Here is a 14,009-nt window from a genome sequence, read left to right as displayed (position 1 = left end):
CACCCACTCTCCATGCGGAATAAATCTGCCTCTCAAATGCAAGGAATGTTTCCATGCCTCTGGATGCAAATACACAGAGCTCTGGGGTAAGAGCAGGTGGGCAGCAAATGCACAAAGTCCTAGTCTCCTGGGTCCCTGGGAGAAAAGAGTGTGGCAACGAACCCACCCACTCTCCATGCGGAATAAATCTGCCTCTCAAATGCAAGGAATGTTTCCATGCCTCTGGATGCAAATACACAGAGCTCTGGGGTAAGAGCAAGGGATGGGGAGAGGACCACGCGTGAAAAAGCAGCTACACGCATTCACCTAATTCCATCTGAGGGCAGAACAACGTGGCAAGTCTTGGGGTTATAGCAACTGTTCCAAGAGTCAAGAAATACCATACACCCCTGGGGAGATTTGCTCCTAAAAAGAAGTGGCGGTAACAAACAAACAAAAGAAAAGAAAAACAAAAGAAGAAATATTTCTACAACCACACTCTTCAAGACAATGCCATAAATATGCTATTTAATATTTTAACTTCATAGCATTGGACACACAGCTCAACATATTGAAATACTGATTCCTTGGAGAAAAAAAAAAAGAAACAAAAAATACTGCATCTTTCTGCTGGAGAATCTCGGCCTCCAGGCATGGGGCATAGTGCACCAGTGTCCTAGATGGAGCCCAGAGGAGAGGACCAGATAGTAAACAGAAAGAATACTAGAAAGGAATGAGAGGGAAAAAGCCAAAGAGGGGCTTTTCTGCCATGCCAAGAAGTGTGGGATATCCTGTTTGCCATTGTGGCCCCTGATGGTTTTGAAATAAATGTGTGATGTTCGATGGGAGCTTAACAGCCTACTTCCGCTCCAGTGCCCAGAGAGGAAAAGCAGGGCAGAGGTACTTGCAGCCTCTCTCTTCAAATAAATGGGATTCATTTATCTTTTAGGTGAAATCAGGAAGAGAGCAAATTTGTATGGCTATAGCAGACATGATATAGGGTCTCTCAGCATCATTCTAGCCCCATTTTTGTGCTTTCTTATACTTCTGCATGGGAAACAGAAGTGACTACATAAAACTCTGGGGACACTAAACAGATATACTTACATGAGGCTTAGAAGGGCATGTTAAAAGATAGAAGGCATATACTATATGCATACAGAGTAACTTCTGGGGCAGTTCAGATAAAAATCCTTCCAGCTATCCCTAGTAACAGTGTTGTGTTCACTCCAGCAATCCCATGATATGACTGGCCATCTGTCCTGACATTCAAGCTTGGCTTCCAGGAAGCTGGAAGAAATTTAGACCTTACACAACTTCACAGCTTAGAGCTTCTTCCCTAAACACTCAGACTTTTATGAGACTGAGAAACGTATTTGTACCATTGTAAATGAACTCTTCAGTCACTTTATTTAAAATCTTGGTTACATGTAGTTAATTAAGTAGGACCTATATCCTAATTAATTGAGATGGCATGCAACCACTTCACTTATCCAACAACCTCACTTTCCCAGAATATAGTTGTAAACAAAGAAAGAAAACTAAAAAGACCCCTAAGCAACCAAAGCTATATTTTCACTGGAAGCTGATGCACTTTATTCATAGGAATGGCACCCAGGCCAAGACTTGGTGGTTGCTGACTCTTATCATATCCACATTTCCAATAAACATGGTTCCTGGTATATTAGTCCACAGGCAATACAAAGATGAATAGAAAGAGAAGAGGACTGCTGTTCTTTTCCTTTGCTGTTCATGGAATGAACAGGCTCATGGAATGCTATAGGCTACCCAACACCCCTTAATAAATCCCTTTCAGCTTAAATGATGTCATCTGCAACTAAGAACCTAATTGACATGATACAACAGCTCCTTTTCTTCTGTCATTCAGAGCTTCTAACCTTAGGAGATCTTCCTTCACTGCTTTCCTGGAGCTATCCAGCTCAGACCAACCTAGGAAGCCTGCAATAGCTGCACAACCTAAATTCTCCAATCAAATTTTAACAGAAATAAGATACACATTTTTATGTTTATCAAACTCCAATATTTACCTCCTATTTGGTTTTTAACTTGGAGGAAGAAAGGGCATGTTTAAATTTCATCCCTTGAAATCCTGCTTCCTGAAAAGAATATGATCACACTGTGCTTTGGAAACAGAGAACAAGTCAGAATCAGCTATTTGGCTACAGCAAACCCAATTCCAGAGCCTGTCTGGAGTAAGGAAAAGGATGCTTTCGTGTTAATTAGAAAGTCAATGGGAGAACATGGAGTGCAGAAACTTCAGCTAGGAGATGCAATCCGTTGATTACCAGGGGACCCTTTTTGCAAGAGGTCATAATTTCAAACCTTCAGCTCACTTATATTATTTGCAGGGGGTTGATTTTCCCCCTTGACTCTCACAGAGTTGTCCAAATACACCTGTTTCCAAAGCATGTGGTCTTCACACCTGAACCTCTCAGAGCTGAAAATGAGGAATAAATAAGAAATAAAAATAACCAACTCTGAGTGGAGCAACAAAGGACTAGGCGGCACATGAACTAAGTTACAGAAAAATCAGCCAAGAAGCCCAAAGGTTTCCAGTCCCGGAGCCTCAAGTCATTATTAAGCTAAATTCTCTTCCCTACATTTCCCCATCATTAAAACAAGAAGAGAAACATTAAATATAAAGTTGTCTTTGCTGAGGAACTATTTTGCACTCCACACAACAGTAGGAGTGGCGATAACAAACAAAATAAAAGAAAAGATGTAGGCGACTGCTGCCTTGTACTCCAGCTTACAAGCAAACCCAGGGAACACCAGAATGATGAGAGTAGGTGTGGCTGGTACGGCCATACTGTCCACCAATACCCATTCTTCCCACATTCCAAAAATAGAACCTCAATTCTGGCACATGGCCATGCAGAATAAATACAATATTCCTTAGTCTCCCTTCTGTTAGAAGTGGCCAGTTGACTGGATTCTGGCCTGTAAGGATATAAAATAAAATTATGGGTGCAACTTCTGATCATACCCTTAAAAGAAATGGGCAGGCCTTCGCCTGACTTCTTTTCTTCCTTTCTGCCATCCAGTTAGAATAAGGATATGGTGACACACCATCATGGATCATGAGATAGAAAGCAACGTCCTAGGGATGAAGGAGCAAGAAGCTGGAAGAAATTTAGACTTTACACAACTTCACAGCATAGAGCTTCTTCCCTAAACACTCAGATTTTTATGAGACTGAGAAACGTATTTGTACCATTGTAAATGAACTCTTCAGTCACTTTATTTAAAATCTTGGTTACATGTAGTTAATTAATTAGGACCTATATCCTAATTAATTGAGATGGCATGCAACCACTTCACTTATCCAACAACCTCACTTTCCCAGAATATAGTTGTAAACAAAGAAAGAAAACTAAAAAGACCCCTAAGCAACCAAAGCTATATTTTCACTGGAAGCTGATGCACTTTATTCATAGGAATGGCACCCAGGCCAAGACTTGGTGGTTGCTGACTCTTATCATATCCACATTTCCAATAAACATGGTTCCTGGTATATTAGTCCACAGGCAATACAAAGATGAATAGAAAGAGAAGAGGACTGCTTTTCTTTTCCTTTGCTGTTCGAGAGTTTGACAACATACAGGATAATTTTTAAAGGCAGATAAACTGATATTACCAAGACATGATAGCACAATCTGACAGTGAGGAGAGATGACAAAAGTATAAAAAATAGATATGAGAATTTTAAATCCACACATAAATATATGAGAATTTAAAATCCATATATCCATATGTCTGGAGCTACTCATACATATAGGGGCAAATAATCTCACGTATCTAAATAGTCCTTAAGAGTATTCTTGATATAGCTCAGCACAATAACTGATGTTTACAATATTTTGAGTCATACTCTTAAAAAACAGAAAAGTATGCAATTCACTTATTATTATTTCAGAACATTAGTCATCTTGAAACTTTGCTTATTTGAAACCTTTTAGTCCATGTGATGCCACATACATAAATTATTTCCTACAATATATTGTTAAATGAAATACATTTGGATATCACACACAAATCATTTCCTACAATCCATTGTTAAATGAAATACATTTGGATAGTCAGGGTTAGAACTATTTATTCTGTGCCTAACCCCCTTTGAGCCTTGCCCTAGATATGACGTCCTGGAGATGAATCACACACATCACTACTGTCAAGTAACTCCTGGTCTACTTTGAACACACATAAATAAAGAGATCATTATAACACTAGACCAAACTTCTAGGGAAGGAAAATCATACACAATGTAGATGAAAGAAAAAAAATGACTATCTATAATCTAAAAGAAGCCTGAACAAAATGATAAGATAAAGAATCATCTAAAACAAAAATTAGGCAAAATGATTAATTATCTGTCAAGTTAAAAGCAAATTCAAATATTTTCATGACAAATGTGAAAAAATTCTCCTTCTTGGCAGACATCAGGAAAATACAAAGTAAAATAGCGATGAGATAGCATTTCTTACCTATCAAATCAGCAAAAGTAAGAGAATGATAATACATGTTGCTGGCAAGGATATGGAAAAGATGTTACTACATATACACTAATGGAAATGTGAATTATTACATTCTCTTTAGAAAACAATGTGGCATCATCTATTAAAACATTGAAAAGTACATACACTCGAACTCAGAAATATCACTTTTAGGAATCTACCCATAAAAGTTAAATCATCCATTAAAAATGATAAATGTTCAAGGATGCTTATTTCAGTATCATTTACAAAAATTAGTGAACAGAAATCAATGCCTATCAGTAGGAAAATGATGGAAAAATCCATGGTACAATCGTTCCATCAAAAACTATACAACCATTGAAAATAATAACATATCTATACCCTGTGACTCAAGGAGAGCTGGATGACAGAGAGAATAGTTTTCCGCAGTGTTTTAAGTGACAAATGCAAAAAATGTATACATGATATCATATTTAAACCAATGACAAAAATTCTTGCCTATGTATGTGTGTGTGTGAATGTACATATTTGCAAATGATTATAGGAAATTAGAAAATACAGAAGGCATCTGGATTGTTAGACCAGTTTGTAAACAAGCAAAAAAGCTGTATTAAAAAGTAGATATCCAGGATAAAAAGTAAACCACCTACATAATAAAGCAGAATATGTACAATTATATCCATAACAAGGCAGAGTATATAAAACCATATCCATCTACAGATGCTGGTAGTTATATATCTAAAGAGATAAGTGAAAGAATGGTCACCAAATTGTAGATAACAACTAGAATTTAAAGTGGTTTTTACTAAACCTTATATCATTTTATACTTTTTCATTTTTTACAATTATTTTGTATTATTTATACAATTTGGAAAAAGTTGATGAAGTGATAAAAACAACCAATGTCAGTGCTGGTCACTATTGAGTGAAGTCAACTAAGAAGAGTTCATATGGGACATAGTACCTGACCTCAGCTTTAAGAGACTATTGGATCTGGCGGAGAGTTGAAGACAGAGGAAGTGCCAGGCAGGAAAAACTGCATAAGTAAAGGCATGGAAGTAGAAATAAACATGGGGAATTAACCCTGAGACAGTTCACCCTCATATGGAGAAGCAGAAAAAATAAATAAATAAATAAATGGCTGATGTTGCGTGACCAGAATCAAACCAAGCAGATAGGAAGTGGAAATGGTCACATTATGACGCACTAAAATGTGATTTTTAGAGTTAACCTTAAAAAATGAAAACAGCTTGGTTCCTTCAAATTCTACAAATTGACAAATATTTTGAGCTCCTAGGACTTTGTCCATGGTGACACCATGTGTTGCACTCAGATGTAAACTTCAGCTTGGTAACATTTTCATTTTAAACCCTCCTTCTTGTCACTTTCCAACTTGGCTGTAAATATTTGCTTGGAGAAAAAATGTCACCAAAGATCTAAGCTCAAGCTTCCAAAAAAGAAAAAAAAATGGTCATTTTGAAATAAGAAGCTGTATTCTGCATTTTAAGTAAACAAAAAGCCTCAACACCTATGGCTCAGAGCTCGTTTCAGAAAAAAAAATTGTTTTTATTTATTAAAAGCCTATGAATACAAATGAATTCTTTATTTGGTATTCATTCTGATGTAAGTCCGCCTGCCCCTTTGAGATGGGAGCCATGTGTGCTTTGCTAAATAAATTGAGAGGTTGTCTGATGTCACTGTTTCTCTTGTCCTCTGCAATATGGCTGGGTTTTCTTTAGTCCCAAGTGAAGAGCTATTAATTATATAGGATTCTTGTACTATTGCCAACAAGGAAAGAGCCTAAATGTCACCAAGTAATGATCACCTCCTTGCCCAAACCAGCTAGTGTTACACAGTGGCCCAAGACAGTTTATTTCAATCTGAGAAACATTCTCTTCTATCTTTCACAAGGTGCCTTTCACTCTCAAAGTGCAGGTTCAAATCACAAGGATCACAACTTTACTACTCTGATCACCATATTACAAAACAAGGCAGGTAATATTATCTCATTTCCAGGGAACTGAAAAAGATGCCCAGAACCATCAGGTAGCCCTTCTGATGCCTGATAGTAGAATGGAAGAAAAATTCGGGCCCGTGAAATGCAAACACTATGTCTTTTTAGACAATTATCCTTCTGTGCATAGGGTTGACCATGAAAAAAAACACACACACACAAGAAAAATTTCATCATTTCATGCTTTGCTGAATTTTAAGAGCAGCAACAAGGATCAGTGAAAAAAAAGAGTCTGAAGAAAGAAAATGAGAACAGATGTTGAGACCAGACACACAATGTCCCAATCCCAGTCCTTCTCTCACTTGCCTTGTGACTCTCAGCACTCATTTAATATCACTGAGTCTCAGTTCCCTTCCATGGAAATATGGGAGTGTTTTGAAAATTGATGGAATAACATATGAAAACTGCCCATAGGTACAAGGTAGACGTAAAAATAGCAGATACAAAAGCATCAGCAATGACAATGATGACTGTGGTGATGGTGATGATGGTTCGACTGTTGAGGAACTCCAGGATCTTACACAGGTCCCAGAATCTTATATAACCAAGTAGTAGAGGGCACAGGCTACTCATACTCAAATCCTAGCTCTACTTTTAAGCTGTGCCTCATATTCCTTATTTATGGAATGTGAATATGAAACAAGTTAATGTATCTGAAGTGTTTAGAGCAATACCTTGCACATAGTAAATATCCCTCTCCCTTAAATAAAAGAGTTGGACAAAAGTTTTTGCAAGTTCAAGCTCTATTATGTCACTTGGTCAGAATTATCAATTTAGAAGAAGCACAAGTACTCAAAATGAGTACAGTCTCTAGGGTCAAAAAGACTTGAGTTTATATCCAATGCACTAACTTGTGCCTAGGACATGTTACCTAATGTCTCTAATCCCTGGTTACCTTCTCTAGTCATTAAAAACTCAGCAAATACTTTACTAATTTTTATTGTGCCAAGCATGTTTCAGGTGAGAATAAACTAAGAGTCATCACACTATTCTTAGGATCGTTAGAAGGATGAAACAGGAGAATACAGGTAGTGTGGTCAACCCAGTGTCTGACATACAGCAAGCCCTCAATAAATGAGAGTTGTAATTCCACTACTTACCCAGAGGCAGATGCTATCAAAGTCAAGCTCTGGAGGCCTCCAGTAACCACTGCCTCACTGACAAATTATCCCAACACCAACGTTTTTAACCATGCCATCAGGTTTTCCAGCACACCTACAGAACTAGGAACTATGTCCACAAGTGCTTACCGAAGTAGCAAGAGACATACTCTGTCCGTGGTTCTGATTCAAACAAGAGATGCAGAAGAGCAGTATTGGGGAAAAGGGTATATCTTAATGAAACTGTCGCAGAAAACATGGACGCCGCCAGTGCTGTCATCCCTAGACATGAGTGTCAGCAAAACCCACCCCTCTCCAGGAAGCAGCTTCCATCTGCCCCATTCAGTCACTGTACTAAAGTGAAAGCAGAAGGTGGCCAGCTCCTTCCTGGGATCACCTCTTACATCTAAGGATACAGAATGAGCCCTGAACTCACAGACCTGACTTCAACATCTTCCATTTCTTCCTGGCTCTGGGAACTTGACCAGATCACATTAGCTTATCACATGTGCCTCTGTTTTTCATCTGCAAAAGGACAAGGACACCTAATTGGAAGGGCAACTGTAAAGATGTGGACTAAAGAGCTCCGTCAACTCTTAAGCTCTGAAAAAATATTGGGCATATGAAGCTGAATTAGATGCCCTGCCTCTAGGTGCTCACAGAACCACTAATAGGGTAGAGTGGAAAAAACAGAGGCAACAAAATGAAGGAGATCTGGGTTTGAATGCATCTAGACACTACTATGTTTTTCTTTCTGACCTGACCATTTTATGTAACCTCTTGGAGCCTAGCTTTCTTTATCTGTAAAATAAAGATCACAACACCAGTCACACTGGGCTATTGTGAAGATTAAGGAAACAATTTTTGATGTAATTTAAAATTTAAACCCAACTAGTATTCGTGTTCTAGTTATTTAAAAATAAACCCAACTACCTAGTTATTTAAGTATAAACCGAACAAGTCTCTGTTCATTTATTCCATAGTTTTTGGGCACGTCCTGCACATACAGTATTGTATGAGGTATGAAGATGATGTATATGAATATATATTGCAAGTTTCCTGCATATAATCTAGTTAGGAAAATATTATGTAAAGTAAAGGAGCAATGCCAATGTTTAGTAATATGTATTAAACATAGAAGATATTTAGGTGGGGTGGGGGAAGGGGTTGTCACTTTTTATTTTACACACTTCTGTATTGTTTGAGTTTCTAAGAAAAAAAGTTTGTATCAGTATTGTTAACAAAAAAATGAATAAGAGAAAATAAATAAATTTAGAAGGTGTCAAAGATGTTAATCATCCTTTAGAAGCTCTTAAAATGAATGCAGTCATTAAACATCAATCATATGCTTTCATGCAGAGGACTGTGTTATATCCTGAGATTGAATAGGGGAATGAGTAAGTCCCTGCGTTGAAGGAAATTTCACTCTAATGGGAGAGATGAACACATGGATACTTGTAACACAGCACTTCAAGAAGGGCGTTTAAAGAGTACTGAGGGAGCATGAGCTTCCTGAGAGAAAGGGACCTCTGAGTGGAAGTCACTTTTAAGATGGATCCTAATGCATGAGGAGAGTCTACAAGACAAATGAATAGGAACACATTCTCCAAACAGGGAGTGAAAGTAGCATCTACAAAGGTATAAAAAGCACATGTGTGGTATGAGTGTGTAAGTGCATAGATGTAAGTGTACAGATGTGTGGTATGAGTGTGTAAGTGCATAGACATGAGTGTGTGTGAGGCTGCATGTGATGTGTGTGGGTAGGTGTGCATGTGTGAGTATGGTAGTGAGTGATGTAAGTGTAATGCTGTGTATATGTGTGTGAAGGCATGTCTAATGCTGTGTATATGTATAGAAGGCTGTGTGCGATTCTGTGTGTATGTGGGGGCTGTTTGTATTTACGAATGTGTGAAACTGTATGTGAGTGGTGTGAATGTAATGTGTATGCATGTATGTGAGGATGTGTGTGTGTGTGATTCTGTGTGAGAAGGTGTGCGTGTATGTGCGTGTGTAGGTGTGTGGGTGTGAGAGTAGTGTGTGTGTATGGTGTGAGCATGTGTGTGTGTTGTGTGTGACAAGATCATGAGGAGGGAGTAAGACGGCTAGATAGTAAAAGGCCTTGAAGTCTATAGTCAGCAATTTGAACAGCATGCCTTGGGCAATAGGGAGCACTTTATGTTTTTGACCTGGGAGTAACATGATCAAAGCCCCATTTGAGAAAGATGTGTCACATCTGTGGAAGGGCCCATACTGAAGGCCACGAGATGAGCTGGGAGGCTCTGAGGATGGGCCAGAACGGGGACAAGGAGGCTGGAGAGGAGAAAATTAATTGAAATCATTTTGTCATCACTGCTAGTTCTGGGTGGCATGTAAGGGTGTTTACTATACATTTTTCATTCCCCCCACCCCAGGTTAAATAAATAAATAAACGATACATGATTGTAAAAGTTGTCCATTCGATGGAAGACAGGTCTCAAAACAAAAACAACAAAAAACACCACCTCCAAAGTTGTTGAGAAACCCAGTCTGTCCAATGGAGTACCCAACTTGATCCAAGCAAGAGCCCTCTCTCCAGGTTCTACAAAGCATGTCTGCTAGGCAAACAGCTCCCCTCCCAGCACCAACACCACACCAGCAACTGGAGTCTCTAGTCATGGATGCATGGAGAAACCGAGTTCATGACTTTCTGTGGTACAATGTGTATTTCATAAATAATTGCCTTATTATGTCAAAGCTAAGTTCCAGGCTGTAAGGCTACCTGGAATGTGTCCTGTGCAGTTTGAGATTTTCCTTTATATTTTTTCTAAGCTAGGTGGTAAGACTGGTCTTGCTTTATGTGGGCTCTGATCGCTCCCTCTTAGGGCTAGTATTTCCCTCGCTGCTTTTCCTTCCCTTCCTGCATCTCTCCCTTCTTCTTCTCACCACCACCCTCCCCAGTCCCCAACCCCCAACCTAGTTCTCTGTCTCTGCTTCCTCTTTCCCACTGTCTGGTTGCATTTGAAGACTTAAGCTATCTCTGTCTCTCTATATCTCTTAGCTCTGTCCCCCACTCACTCCTTCCTTTGCCTCTTTCCGTCTCTTTTTTCTTCTCTCCCTATATTCTCACCCTGCATCCCTTTCCGGTATGTACAAAAGATTCCATTTTTTAAAAGGAGCAAGGCTTTTGCTAGCGGAAATATCTGATCCACAAATGTGGTCACTGTAAGGCAACTAGCTGAGTCCAGATTCAAGAAAAGAAAAATCTTGTCAAAGAGAGAGTGCTGAATGGTGGCCATTCATTTTGAGGGAGGTGGGTGAATCGTGTGGCTCCCAGTTGTCCCTGCACACCAGTATCACCAGGCAGTCTTCCAGCTGGGAAATCCCTATTTGCCAATAAGCCCTGGCCAGCCCCCATTCCTTTCCACTAGGAGCGAGGTGGCACTGTTGCTGTCACATTGCGTGTACTGCTCAGCTACTCCTTCCGCTCAGCTCAGAAAAAGAAAAAGCCATAAAATTCAGAACCAGCTAATGTCAGCACTGCAGGGGATTTCAGAGATCTCTTGGTTCAACCCTTGTCAGGTCACTTGTGGAGAGACTGGGGCCCCACATCACTAAATGCCAGGGAGATCTATTATTAGAAAACGCAGACCTAGGACCTGTTGCAAAAATCCCTCTGTCCTGGGAACACCTCTAGATTTTGAACAGAATCTGAACAGAAATCTACTATCTAGCACCCGAATGTATAAACAGATAGAAGAAGCTTAAAATAGAGACAGGAAGCAGTTCAAATGCACATGGTGCAGGTACGAAATTCACTACATGTTTCCTGCAAGAAGGATTTGGGCAGGGAAGTGTGTGGAAGATGGGGCTGCAGTGGTGGAGGGCTCCAAGCTCTGAAGACCTTTTTAATATGGCTGTATTGTAATACCGCAGTGCCAAACCCCGCCAGTCATTCCAAAAGCAAAAGGAAGCCCCGCTCTGCAGCAGAACTTCCCCGCCCTGGAAACAGATTGTCTTTCTTTTGCACCCATTTAATAACCGCTGTATTTAACATGATCAGGGGAAATGTGCATCCTCGGAAGGCACAGTAACGAACCTCAGTCTGCAACGACGCGATTCCTCAGACACGAAACTAAAATGCATTCATTGGAACACAGCCTCCCAAAGCAGAAGCAAAAACACTGCAAGGCGATTTACAGGCAAGAGACCCTCTGAAAGAGAGGAGAGGAGGGGGCTTGGAAAGCAAGGGGACACACCTTTTCTGAGCTGTTCGAAACAGGCTGCCTGCAAAGTCCACTCATACTGCGCTGCCAAGGCTTAATTTTCTCGGCAAAAATTGGTATACACACACACACACACACACACACACACACACACTCCTACTGCACCCCCACAACCTCAGCCACCACCACATAGTTGGATCTTTTTAATCTTAAATTCCCAGAAATTCCCTGATCAGCCCTATCTTTTCGGAACAGCCCCTCCACCTGGGCTGGATTTCCACCTCATCATCAGCGAAAGCCCAGAGGGCTGGGCATAATTATTTTCCTACAAGGTTATGCCTAATTGGCCACTAACCTAATTGATTAATCATCTCATTTTTCAAAGCAGCATCAAAGAGCCAAGCTGAGAGGGCAGAAAGAAAGCATGCGTCCGGATGGCGCGAGGGTTAAAATTACAGACTTTAGGTAAGACCCCTGGCCAGCTTGCCTGGTTTCTAGATACAGAAGTGGACAAAAAGAAATGAAAACGCGGACTGAGCGAGGAAATGCGCAAGACCACAGAAGGACTGAACCTGCCGGGAGCCTCGACGCTGCCCAGCTAGCCCGAGTCCAGTCGTCGACGCGGATGAAGTTGTTTCCCCGGGACAGGAAGGGTTAAATGGCTGCGCGTCAACTCGGCCTCAGCTTGAGTGTCAGGGAGCAAGAGTCGCTTGGCTCGGGCGATTCCGCGTGGTGGGGGGAGCCCGAGGGTCGCCCTGGCGCTCCGGCCACAACTTGGGCGGCTCCGTGCGGCGGCCCTCGCCCGCGCCTTTGCGCGCCACCCAAAACTTTGCGCACACTGCAGCCGCCGCCTGCCCACTCTGCGCGGTGAGAAGCGCGCCGCCAAGTGCCGCGGGCAGCCCTCCGCAGCCGCCGCGGCAGCCGCTGCCTGGCTTCTGGCTCCAGACTTTTCCCCTGCTGCCTCCAGTTCCCACCCAGGAGGCTCTCTCGCGGCCGTGAGAGCGCGGCGCCCAACCCACAGTGGGCAGTGCGGGCGCAGCGTTGCAGACCACCACCTCGCCGGATCCAGGCAGCTCCCACTGGACGGATGGGGCCCCGCGGCCGCCCCTACCCCGGCGCGCCCACCTCGAGCCTCCCACGCCGCGGCGGGCGCAACATCTTTTCCTACCTCCAGCCGCCGAGGACCACACTCTCCGCTCAGCCCTCTCGACTCATCCTCCGGCTGCAGTAGAGGGCGAGCGGGCTCCGCTTTTGTTCCCTGGGGTTGGCAGGTCCGTGTGGGGCCAGGGCGCGCGGGAGATGCCGCGGAGCTGGGTATCCCGGAGAGGGGATGCTCACTCCCAGCAGCTCCGCTGGCAGCAGTAGTGGCGGTGGCAGCAGAGGCAGCGGCAGCAACAGCAGAAGCAGCAGCAGCAGCAGCAGCAGTAGAGATAGTGCCGGCTCTCTGCAGGCCACATCTTTCATACCTTATACATCACTACCGCATTCCCCCGAATAGGGGAGCCCCTCAGCATTTCGCCACCTAGCGCGGAATGCTGTTGCCCGAGGAGGTGGCGCGGCCTGACCGACCTGGCCTGAATGTGAGCTCTGAGTGGGAAGGATCTCAGCACCCACTCGCAGACTCCCTTCTCCGCTACAGTCACAGTGAGGTCTACAACTTGCAGCCATTCTGCAGTCTTCACCGTTTGCAGTTCTCAGTGTCTGCTCCCCTGCGAAGTATGGACTTTGGGTTAAGCAAAAGTGATTTCCTAGGGAGAGCCCTCTCTGAGCTGCCTCTAGGGTCTTGGCCTGCGTGTGCTTTTACACAGCCTCCTCCTTCTTGGGGTGTTCACAGGTGCAAGATTTTGCAGCAGCAGACACACTCTCCTGCAGGTACATAAACCTCTGAGACATGTTATGCACACCCCACAATCAAGTGTGTAGGCACTGAAGCAGACAGACCAGGGTTTCAGTTGTAGCTGTGTGGTCTTATCAAACGACCAAATGATTGAGTTTCCATTTCTTCATCTACAAAATAGGAACCATATGTCTCATAGAATTGTGATAATCACATGAGACGAGCACAGAGCTTGACACATGGTAAGTTATAGCAAAACGTCAGTTTTTCTTCCTTCATCCGATGTAGGTCTGCCCTTCTTGAGGTAATTATATATCAGTAACAATTCACTCATCAATAAATATTTTTGTGTGCTTATTATGAGCCAACCTCTACTTTATG

The 14,009-nt window shown here is 42.2% G+C and overlaps 1 protein-coding gene across 2 annotated transcripts in view; it reads right to left on the bottom strand.

The window, feature by feature from the left end:
* The window catches only part of DAB1 (Dab, reelin signal transducer, homolog 1 (Drosophila)), a 1,258,753-nt gene extending 1,245,483 nt beyond the window's left edge, over positions 1–13,270 (bottom strand). For both annotated transcript variants that reach the window (XM_011941355.1, XM_011941364.1), the window contains exon 1: positions 12,960–13,270. The gene's annotated coding sequence lies outside the window, so the exon portion shown is untranslated. The remainder of the gene's footprint in view (positions 1–12,959) is intronic.
* Positions 13,271–14,009: the final 739 nt, after the last annotated feature.

This window comes from Colobus angolensis, unplaced genomic scaffold (assembly GCF_000951035.1).
Source record: "Colobus angolensis palliatus isolate OR3802 unplaced genomic scaffold, Cang.pa_1.0 Scaffold102, whole genome shotgun sequence".
Lineage (NCBI taxonomy): Eukaryota > Metazoa > Chordata > Mammalia > Primates > Cercopithecidae > Colobus > Colobus angolensis.
The sequence above is the reverse complement of the archived record's forward strand: the minus strand, read 5'-3'. Positions and strand labels throughout refer to the sequence as shown.